This window comes from Corythoichthys intestinalis, chromosome 15 (genome assembly GCF_030265065.1).
Source record: "Corythoichthys intestinalis isolate RoL2023-P3 chromosome 15, ASM3026506v1, whole genome shotgun sequence".
Lineage (NCBI taxonomy): Eukaryota > Metazoa > Chordata > Actinopteri > Syngnathiformes > Syngnathidae > Corythoichthys > Corythoichthys intestinalis.
Window position 1 is genome coordinate 19,204,551 of NC_080409.1, and position 12,638 is coordinate 19,217,188.

Genomic DNA, 12,638 nt, shown 5'->3' on the forward strand with positions numbered 1-12,638 from the left:
AAATTAAACAAAAAATGAATAAAAAGCAAATAACCTGAAATTTGAAATATTTAGACAGTTATGAATATGCAGTGGTAAAAAACAATAGCATTTTTAGCCCTGATTTAAAGGAGCTAACAGGTCACAGCAGCACACTTCAGACCTTCAAGTACAGTAACTTGTTCCAGAGTTGAGGAACATAGTGACGGAATTTCGTTGTCATCTGTTGTCATCTTGTGAGAGCTGGTGTCAATGACAAATAAATCTCTTAATCCTGAAGCAAATAACTGATATTTTGGATCTGATATTTATGTTCTGTACAAGGGGAATTAATCACATACGATTTCGGAATAATACAGACTCAAAGGGCAGGATTTTTTTATGTCATGATTATGTGCTGTAGCGTATATTGTGACTTTAATTGCTTTTGTGCCATCGCAAACCACGCCACATTTTTTTGGAATCTGGGATAAAGGTCTGGAGATGTGAATGTGTCCACGTGTCCCTGCGGACATGCCAAAGGCAAGTGACCATTTCAAGGATTGAATTTCTTTAAAACATTTTGCACATATTGAACGGCTCTAGCATTGAGTACACTGTAAGTGTGTGAAAATGACGGGGAGAACATTTCATCAATTAGATATAACTATTGCACATATGTTGTCTTTGTTCTTTATCACTACAAATTTAGTTACACCATTGTTATTCTGAATTGTGCTTGCAGTATGCTATATGTGTAGTGTTCCTCTGGCACTGTGTAATTTGCAGGGATGGAAAAAAGGTGTCAGTCCTATTTTCAGCGTGTGTGTGTAAGAAATATGAATAGCCCTCCATGCGCTGCTGTGGAGGGAACCCAATTTTTATTGCGCTAATTGTCAAAATACCTCTCAAGACTTGAGGGCACTTGTTCGCCTCTTGTGCTTCGATGATGCAATAACACCAAACAAGTTTACAACCTCGGTGCAATAGCTCTCATTGTGTGATTTCACTCTTCCATTTATCACTGAGAGCCAACGTACAAAACTCTCAGCCATACAGCTGTGATGTAATATGAACAGTCTATATACTGTATACAATAAAACACATTAAATCGAGATGGTATGCTCGTTCAAATTACTGACACCAGATCTCCATTTAAAGTACTGTATTTTTCCTAAAGACTGCTGGCCATCTCCAGTAGTACTTAAAAAGAATTCTGTTATTCATGGTTAATAAGGCTGCAAATAACAGTTCTTTGTATAATCGATTAATCAATTAATTAAACGATTAAATGATTTTTCGGATAAATGTCACTTTTTTCAATTACCTTCACAATTCAACTTGACGTTGTTTTAGGCATGTTGTATGTAATAATGAAGACAAGATGGATGATTATTTCCTTAAAAAAATTATATTTTATTACAGCTTCCGGACTTACAGTCTACAGCTGTACTGTAAGTACACAAAACTTGTTAACGTTTTTAATAAAGGTTCTGAGTACAAAACATAAAAAGAATTTCTCAGTACACAAATCAGACAAAAGTCCTGTTCATTCAAATTTAAAAAAAACGTGCTGCTGATTAACTTTTTTTTCTTGTGGGCAAAGCGTAGGTATGAATTGTGTCAATGACTCATTTTCTTTAAACAAACTAAACAACCAAATCGAATAAGGAGGAGGAAGACTGTAACGAATAAGTTTTCTTCATCAAACAGTTGAGCATAAATACATTCCAAATTCAATTGGAAATCACACTCTTGCAATACTGACAATTTACAGTTTGAATGGGAGTTTGTGTTGAAAGGAGACTAAGGTGTTATATGAATGTGTACATTTTCTTTATGAAAAGAAATGAGACAACTTTACCATCTAACAATAACTCAAATGCTAATATGCTACTCCAAAACACAATACAAACTGACACTTAAGACACTGATTAGCATAATAGTCAACAAGCTTAGAACTCCGTGCTAAGTAGTAACGTCTCATCAACAAACAAGTAGCACCGCTGCGCACGCCCAATGTGACGTGTATGAGTGCTGACGTTATTGGTGCGGTCTCGCGCCGCGGGAGCCTTTGATATGCGTGCCGAGGAAGACCCCCTCAATCGAATTCTTCCACTTTGGAGGCAGGATTCAGAATTTTGCGTCTTCCCCGACATCATATGCACGCGAGGCGAGTCCGCTACTCAGTCATTGCGTCTTTGTGTTGCAGAGTCGCCATGTAAACTGCCCCTAATTCTCGCCACTTCATCATATTATTGATTCAGCAAACCAACCTGGGTGTAGTAGTGAACTTTCTCTCGGACTAATAGCTAGCGCACGCACACAGCCTCACATTACACACAAAATAGGACCCAAACAGGACTGCTCATAGCTGTTGGCAAAAATCTATCAAATTCGTTGACAACTAATATATTAATCGATTTTAATCGATTATTTGTTGCAGCCTCAATGGTTTAAGAAGTCATACTGAATCAAAAATTTGTATTAAAAAAAACGAGTGATTCTCACATGTGATTGTCGTTTTCATAGAGATGCAAATTTAACAATATTGAATGTATGTGAGACAAGGCACAGCAGTCACAGAATACAACTGCAACACACTGATGTTATGGCTGGGTTAGAAATGTCTCTAATGACTTTGATATCAACTGTGACCAGTGGCGTCAATAGAGACCTAATTTCTCGCTCTTCTTCACCTCTTCCTACACTATGCTGCTCTACTTTGTCTGGACAGAAATAGGGATATATCACTGTAACTGTTATGCAATCAATCAATGTTTCTCAAATGGTAGGTTGTGACCTAAAAGTGGTGAATGTTGCCTAGGTGGGTTACCTAGCTTACTTCTTTCACTCCTCCTTGTTGAATTATCCCTGCCGCGAACAAATAGCTTTCTAACAGAGGTGGGTAGAGTAGCCAACATTTTAACTCAAGTAAGAGTAGCGAAACTTCAAAATAATATTACACAAGTAAAAGTAAAAATAGTCATCCAAAAATGCACTCAGGTACTACTAAAAAAGTATTTGGTGAAAACAATACTTGAGTAATGAGTAACATTGTCAGTAACTGCTCACATTTTTGTTATATATATATTTTTTAAACAATGGTATTTTTTTTTTCCTGAGCACAAAGGTATCTAGATGAACTGTTGTTTTTAATGATACTCTACAATAGCTCATTACATAACCACATTTAGCCAAAGAAATATATTCATATATATATATATATATATATATATATATATATAAATCATTGAATTCCAACGAGAGAGAAAAAAAATACATAAATGAAGCATTATTCATCCAAAGAGCATTAGTGTCCTCTGGTGGAAAAATACTTCCTAGTTTGAGTAGTGAATAGTTCCTTCATATTTACTATTATGAAATTATAAGGATCATATCTCCGGTTTTCCATGGTCAATTGGTGCCAAATAAAAACTGGGAGAGAGGTTAAAATCCGTGCTTTCGAGTCATGTTGAGGGCAGCGCTCAATGTCAAATACTTTATTTTTTACAGTGCTTTAAAGACACCACAAGATTGAACAGGCTAGCGTGAACATAGAATGGCTACCTTGCGTCTGATTGGTATAATGGAGTCATGTGATTATTGTTGCGACGTCTCATTGGTGAAATTGGTAGAGCTACTCTTGGCATCCCTGGCAAAATAAATGAATACATCTAATATATAAAATAAAGAGGAAAAATGTAACGACTCTTGTGTATCCCAAAGTAGAGGAGTAAGAGTAATGTTTTTTTCTCCACAAATCTACTCAAGTAAAAGTAAAAAGTATGGCTGAGTAAAACTACTCTGAGAAGTACATTTTTCTCAAAAAGTTACAGCGTAAGTAATGTAACGGAGTACATGTAACGAGTTACTACCCACCCCTACTTTCAAATATCCATTTGCAAGATTATTAAAAAAAAATAAGACATCTTGTTACAGGTTACAGGGACTGCAGTAGCAAAAAAATGCTTGTAAACAGCTGGAAATTATGATAAGCACACATACAAAACCTTTAGAGGTTATATCCCAAAGAACAATTAATTCATACAGATTTATTCTATTCATTTTGGTGATATACAAATAACAATAAACAGCATCAGTATTGCTACAGTTCAAATACCATATATCATATTAACACAATATTAGACAAAGCTCTTGAGTGAGAGCCTCTCACTCAAATCACCTTTAATTGTCATTGTATTCATAGTCAGTTAGCTAAAAGACAGCAGCTAATCTGCTACTTCAATTTTTGACCAGAGTAGTTTACTGAAGTTAACTGCCTGATACGTAAAGTATAAAGTTGAACCATTTAAATTCAGAATTCATGGGAATAGGCGACCAAGCAAACATCAACACAGAAGTAAAAATGAACAACAAGGATGGGCAGTTTATCTGGCACTAACCTGTAAAGCAAGTGGGAAAATGTAATTTGCACTGTCGACTGTTTGATTAGCAGTTTTGCACACGCACCATTATACTGATGCTGCATTCACGTGTTGTTGGAGTAATCGAAAACATGATTCTCTATTAGATGGTGTCTATAAAAAGCATCAAACAGTCAGTGAACTTGGGATGTATCATTGGAGCATTAAAATAAGCTGCTCTTCTTTGTCGCAACCATGTGTCTATCCTACATTCCGACTTTACAACACATCAGGAATGATTTCCTAACTTGGAAACTCAGATCTCCCGATACACATGAACGCAGCAAATCTCAGAAAAGTCCTTCGCGGAAGTATCAACTTATATATGCCTCTCACAGCCCATGTTACTTGCATAAAATTACCATACTAAGGAGCCATGTGCAGATTGTGTATATGGAGTGAATCGAGTAATATGACCATATTAAATATTATAAATATAATTCTGTAGATTATGCTATGTAGACTTAAAACTCCAAAGTATTTTTTTCGAAATTTATACTGGGACACGTTCATTCATTAATTCATTTTTCATGCCGCTTTTCCACACGAGGGTCGTGTGCCCTATGAAATATGTCTGGCGACGCCCATGACTGTGACAATTCCTTCAAAACCAGGATACCAGAAAGGGTTAGAGTCTGGTGATCGGGTAATTTGTACAATGTATAAGTCTCTGTACTTTTTGGTAGCCGTCATCGACAAAGCTCTAAATAGGGGATGTCTCGGACAGTGACTGGCAGGATGTGATTGGAATAGGCCGTGAAGGTGGACTATGACAGGCCCTTCATCCGTAATGATTGCATTGGACCCAGAGTCCAGGAATGTGGTAAGGGTATGGGACCATCCAGGAGAAGCTTGAAATACAACAAGGTTCCCTGGGTGGTAAAGATTGCCTGCACATTTGACTGACTAGGAGCAAAAGCGAGGGCGACATCTGCTGAACTTGTTTGGCTATGTGTGTGCATGTAGGTGTAATTAATACATGTGTGTTAAAACATTCTAACGTAGCAAGGCTGTCCTTTTCCTGCTGCCCTTGCCTCGAGCAGGCCGGTTGGTGCCGAATTTATCATCCTATCAGTTTCTTTAAGGCAAAGCTTTTCTTTATTGCAAGCACCAGTTGATTAAAGTCAATATGTCATAAACATTTTAATATCTCATCAAGTAGTACCTCTCTACTGTAGTTGTGAGTGTTGTCTTTTGCTGGACAATGGGCTATGAATTCACTGGCCTGACCACAGTAGAGGCAGAGGCAGGTCTGTTGTCTACATTTCCATTCCTCTGGGGAAAGGCTTGTGTGCCACAGTTGCATGGGTTAATTGATGATATTCAGTAAAGGAGCTTTTGACGTAAACTGAAGCTTGAGGGAAAGTGTAGGTGTACACAGTAGTGGCATAGGCAGAAGAAAGGTTTGTCCTCCCTTGTTGGTGCAGATTTCCCATGAACAGTCGTTTGGTGGACACACAAAATTTCAGTTTAATGCCTTGTTTCTGCAATAATAAAACATAAGCTCCAGCACCTTCAAAATGAATGAGTCCTGCGTTTTAGTTAGGCTACATTCTCTGCTGCCACAACAAAACATGGGATTGAGCATCATGCCAAGGGTCCTCCTGTTCATGCCAACACAGGCTAGGGTCTGGTAATGAGGCTGGTGGTCGCTAAATCAGATGGCAGTGGTTGGAGACTACGCCATTTATTCCATTAGTCTTCAGCGTAGCTTGAGGTGTGGCACAATGTAGCACTCCATTAAAGTCAAGTAATTCTAAACCTGAACTTGCCAATGTAAAAAAACAGACAAAAAAACCATTAAAATGCTTAAATATCTACAATATTGTAAAACTTTAACTTGAACTTTACCACGATATAGTGAGGATTGATTATAAATGCATCTTTGGTATTGGTCCAAACTGAGGATAGATTGATGGATGTAGGTGCACACAATGTCGTGACTGCTGATATGCTTTGGACTCACAATAGACCCTACTCACGTGACGTCACAGCCACGTCCCCGCGCCATGTTGTCCGTATACTCGTCATGTTAATGCATTAGCGCTTCGTAAATTCCTCCTATTATGGCGTGTTTTTCTGCTCGTTAACATTAATAATCAAAATGGTGAAGTCGTGTGTGGCGGCCGGTTGCAAAAACAGAGAAGATAGACGGAGAGACTTGAAGTTTTACCGTATTCCGAGAGACCTGAAGAGGAGACCGAGATTGACTGCTGCAATTCGACGAGAAAACTGGGCTCCAAACGACTACCACAGATTATGTAGTGGTCATTTTATATCTGGTAAAATGCATTTAATCTATATTTAGAGGGTTTTGGGCTGACAACCACAATTAAGGTCATTGCTAGGCTAATCGCCGACAACATACACTCAGACGTTGTGAATGAACTACCTGAAAATATATAAGGGGATAATCAGACAGTTGTCATACAATTAATTTACAATTTCACTATTGAGGTCAAAAGCCAAAAAATAAATTCAACTAGGGACAATCTGGAGTAGTGCTATCGCACTTCATATTTATTACATATTATATATGTATGTAGTGAGAGTGCTATCGCTAAACCATATAAACATTAAAAGCCCTAGCTCCGTTGACAAATGACATGAAATACATTAGACTTGACAGTGGATGATAGCAAGAACAAAAGATTTTGAATTGAAAATTTCGTAACTCACCTTCCGAGCACAAGATTCTTGCCGAATTTTCGTGCATGAGGACCTGTTTCACCCAACCAGCAACGTAGCATTTATAAGCCTCCAAGCTCTTAAAGTTTTTCAAACTTTCGTGAAAATAGGCTGATTTTGTGTGGACAAGATAGTTGTAAATATCAGGATAGCAGATGTCAGGCAAAGACGGCGAAGCCAGCGGGTCGAAAAACATCGATTTAGGCATCAAATACGGATCTGGCGAATGGATAAACTGAAGCTTTTCCACGTAATGCCTTTTATGCAACGCATCCAATGAGTTTACAGCGTCAGATAACACCGGGGCTTCCATGAATTGCTCTATAACTTGCTCGACTAATTGAAAACAATGAGAATAGGTCTAAAAAATAAGTACAATATGGCAGCCGGAAACAGCGACACGCCCATTTTGTGACGTAGGTGAGTAGGGTCTATACAGTATATGAGTTGGCTTAATGTGGCACATAAGAAAATACAAAGATTAGCATAGTTCACATGATATGTTATTCTGAAGAATCCCACCAATAAACAAATCAAGGTAGGCAGTTAGTAGATTCATGCTGATCCCTAGAATCAATGCTAATGGCTGACCCTATATTCCCCTGTGACGGCTAGTGAGCATGCCGCATCCTAGATAACAAGCAGTGTTAATGACAGGGGTCCAACCAATCCCCCAGCTGTGTCTTAGGCTAATATGCTTTGATCACCTTTTGTTAACATGTCTAGCATCAACAGATTGCATCCATCACCAGTGCATTACATTAATGCCTCTTCCTGTGACTCAGCAGCACCAAGCACATGTGTTTTCTCCTGAAAGGGAAAAGGGAAAAGGAAAAAAATCAGAAAAGCAACAAATGTGCCTCGAGCAGATGATCACCACATCCCTACACAGACACCGCGACCACTCCCTCAGATCATTTAGTATTATTTGTTCGCTCGGGAAAAGATGCAGAGCAGGAAATGTGAATGTATTGCGGACGGTCACAGACACATCTCTAGTGGCAGTGGGAGAGTGTATCATGAATAAATTGTGGCAGTGTCCCCTGGAGATTGCCTTCAATTATAAGGCATAAAGTGTCAATGCTGCATCCTGTGTGTATGGAGCATGGAATTATCCTCCACAACATTGCTAACTTAGGTCTGCTAGGAATGGGGATCAGACTAAAGAGAATGGAGGGCTAATTAAACAGGCTGAAAACAGAACCGATGTCCGAGTCCTACTTACAACCCAGTTGTGGTGCCAAATGGGTTCAATACATAGTGAGTGAGTTAATCACCATCTACCGTATGTCCATTTACCATAGGTGACTTCCTGTAGCTGATATGGGATCATATCTCAATCACATGACTGACTGCCGACAAGTCAACCCATTTCAAAATAATGATGCAAACCACTGTCAGCCGCCCATTGGTTGAGCAGTTTTGTCCACCTTATCTGATGAGTTTTGATACCTATAACTGACTAAAATGTAGTTTCATTCAGATAGCTTGCTCTGCTGCTAAGTTTTGGGTTGTTCCCAATTTGGTACAGCAGTCTTATTTCTTGCTGGCCTAAGTCTCTTCTGTGATAAAAATGATCACCCATTTTTCAATACAGGGGAACCTTGTTATCATCTATTGCTGTTGTTTGTCTGTGCTGTTATCTGAAAAGTTTTTAAAGAGGCATGTTTGTGTTGCAGTTGTCCAATTTTGTGGAAACCTGACAACTCTAAGATAGAAGGGCTATGTTAAGTTGCTGCCTGTAATGCAAAAGTAGCAGAAGTAAGGTGGGTGAGGATTCTGCACCTGGCATGACACTGAACGGGGCCAGTGGTGGATGAATAGGAGTCAACATTTACTTTAACACTTTCTGTGACAACTAAAAAACAAACTAAACTGTAATGGTGCTTGAACAAACACTCAACCTTGTCCTCGACTCATTGTAAGCATAGCACCCAAAATCTAGTCCTATGCATAAAAAAAACCCTAAATGTGCTTTGTTACCCAGTCTATAAACAGTATGTAGTACAGTATGTATATGTCAATTTATATCATTTATATTCATATATTTTTCAATGCATCTAAAAGAAAAAAAAGCCATTTGTCCATCATAGGTGTTTGTTGTGAGGCCTGGTTCATTCACCAAAAAATACAAGTGCATTAAAGCAATTGTTTATTGCCAGTGAATCACCACAGTGCAATATATAATGTTGCATACATAAATTCCGAAAACATGAGCTTGTATGGTGGCAGATGATCCTTCCATTACAGGATGTGTTTTGTCAGGCAGGGTTAAAGAAATATAATATAGCCTATTACATTTAGCAGGTCACAGAAATTGATTTACTTTGGCAAAGTTTTTTTTTTTAAGGGAGGGGGTGGGGGTGTTCTGGTGTGTGTTGTTGTGGTATTCTGCTCATATAATCATAAATCAGGAATGAGCCTTTGCCTGCTCTACCTAATCTACAACCATGTCCCAGTGGGGAAAAATGACTTGCAACAGGAAAACCAGCATGAATACTAATTTGCCTACTTGGCTTTAACAGCTTTTGCATGCTTGTCTCATAGGAATATGTAGAACACGGTGTCTTTCCATCTTTTCATATTAATTATCCCAAATGAAAACTGGGACATCAAAAGATGAATGTGTGGGTGTCCGTGCATGCAAGTGCGTGTGTATTTGTGCGCATGTGTGTGTGTAAAAGAGAGTGCAAGAGAATCATGGGAATAGCTCTAAACAGGGACTCTTGGCTCTCCCTCCTAAATGTGGTTAATGAAAATGTGATTTGAAGCATCTCAAGCAGGAATCTGGCAATCTACATTTTGGAGTTCTCTGGGCACGGCTTCAGCTTGACTCTCTTCATTATGGCTTAGTCTTGTGGCCTTTCCCACTCCCTATCATCCCGTACGATCATGGAACACCAGGTATAGAAAAAAAATATAGTAATTCAAATTAGTGTTGCACCGATACCATTTTTTGGCCCCGATACCGATACCTGGCGTTGCAGTATCGGCCGATACCGATACCATACTGATACCACCCCGTTTATATATATGTGTGTATATATATATATGTATATATATATATAAACCCCCCCCCCCCAAAGAGCTACATAATTGGATGTGAAATCATTTCTATCAAGGCTTTGTCAGGCTGTTGCTTACCTTTGCAAAATAGGAAAAAGACTAGTACAAAGTATAATACTAGCCCAACAGTAAGAAAGTAAAAATAAGTTCATAATAATAAACTCTGAATGAACTGAGTAAACTTTCTTAAACCTCTCAAAGGCCAAACAGTGCAACTTTCATGAAATTATTGTCACATTCTGCTGCTGGTTAGATTGTGTTTTGTTGCTGGGCTGTTAGTGGGGGCGTTCCTGACGTCGCACCTGAATCCAATGCAGGCTCATCAACGCAGCATTTAAGCACGGGTGAGCTCAGAGAAGGCTGCCGAGATATTTGCTTTGCTGATCGCCATTTGACATCTATCACTATAGTCTCGCTACATTTGCTTTTTACGCCCCTGCATTTGTTTTTTTCTGTTAGTGTGCTGCACTCGTTTGTACCCTCTACCCTGTGCAGGTATTTGAGTGTTTTTATTTTGGCTTTTTGGCTCGCTGCCTATCGTCTTAGTTAACCTACGAGTTTGTAGTATTGCGCTTCGTCGACCTGCTGTCATGGACTCCTTTTGTTATTTCTACTATCCCGCGATTGCGTGTTATTTTTTGTTTGCAATCATTAAACCCTTGTACGTATCCCCCGCTTGTTGTCTGCTTCGAGGTCCAACCTTGTTTCCCCATTTGCGGACGCTAACAATTATAAGTAATAATAATTGACCACAGCATCCCGTCTATTAGCCTCCTTTTTTCGGGAGGGGAGAGTCCCTTATTTCTATTTCTGAAAGGTGGCAACCCTACTTTGGAAACAGTTCCCAAATTACTGCAGCATTTCTTTAAGTAAAAGATAAAGTAAAGTTGAAGTAGTGAACTGACCAGAGATTGTTGCACCGGTCCAGCGCCCTTCCTCTGGATAGCAGTCCTGCTCTTGCAGGCTCAAAGTCGTTGTGTTCGTTCACGTTTCCTCTTCAAATGTTTTATCAGGTTCGAGGTATTGAAACTGGCCGATTTAACTCCACATCTCGAAACTTTCAGGCCGCAAATCTTGCATGCAGCCATTGATTTTAATTGACGGGATTTCTATTTTGAAATATTTCCCGACCGCCGCCATGTCGGCGCCGCCAAGCGGCCTTGTCATTGGTCAGGAGTGGCTATTGGCCCGTTCTCATTGGTCTGGAGCAGGCCAATAGCGATAGCTGCTTGGTGTTCACGTGTCATCACACAACACAGAGACAGAGTGTAGTGAGCGCCAGGAGAAAAAAAAAAGGCTGCGGTCAAATGTTATAATAATGGACCGGTAAATGGTATCGGCACCGTCTTTGTTGGTACTCGCCGATACCGAAACCACCATTTCGGCCCGGATTGGCGCCCCCTGCAGATACTAGTATCGGTACATCTTTAATTCAAATACTGTATTGCTGATGCAGTCTTCTGACATATTTATCCTTTGTGTGTAAGTTATTTGGAAGTAAAAATCAATAGCACAAAGGGCCACGGTGGGTGCAGGTTTACGTTCCAACCCATCAAAAGGAAACATCTTCTCCAATCTGGTGTCTTTCAAGCGCAATCAGTTGATGGCAGTCAGGTGCTTCTTGATTCAGCAGAAACCTCAGTGGTTATACTGTCTGTGCTGGATCAGTTGGAACAAAGACCAGGGCCTACTACGGCCCTTGAGGACCAATTTGCCCACCCCTGGTTTAAAGAGAAATGCAAGGTTCTGATGAAAAAAAAATTGTATGATGTGTAATAGTGTAGAAAAACATCAATAAAATCCATTATTACCTTCAAAACTGTTTTAGCCAATCAAATGGAAGAACTTCAGAGTATCCGCCTTTGTTACTGTGCTAGTCATGTAGTTTTTAGTCATTTCATACACGGACTCCATGCAGGGATTTTAGTCGGAAAAAACGACAAAGGAGAAGGCCATGCCAGTATGCCACAGTGTTCGGCTGAACAAACAGGACGGGATTAAATGCAATGTAATCAATACAATACAAAATATAGTTGAAAAGATGGCTTCACATTATTCAGGGCTACAAAAGCCTCAAAAGTCTTGTTTGGCACATACTGGACTGTCTCAGAAAATTAGAATACACAATATTCTAATTTTCTGAGACAGTCCTGTATATTGTTCTATGTAAAGGACGTCAGCCAAGGTCGGCCCCCCACATTTTTACCACGCCAAATCTGGTCCCCTTTGCAAAAAGTTTGGACACCCCTGCTTTAAATGGTGGATTAATGTACAGGACTGTCTCAGAAAATTAGAATATTGTGTATTCTAATTTTCTGAGACAGTCCAGTATTCCGCCCAAATGTTTCATTGTGGATGTGAACGAGATAAACACTGCAGTCACTACCAGCTGAAAAACAGGAGGCAAGAAAGGCGACAAGAGGGTAAAAAGACGCCTCGTTTAACGGCGACACTGCGAAACTGCATCGCCTACGTCCGTGATAGACAACAAACGCGTCA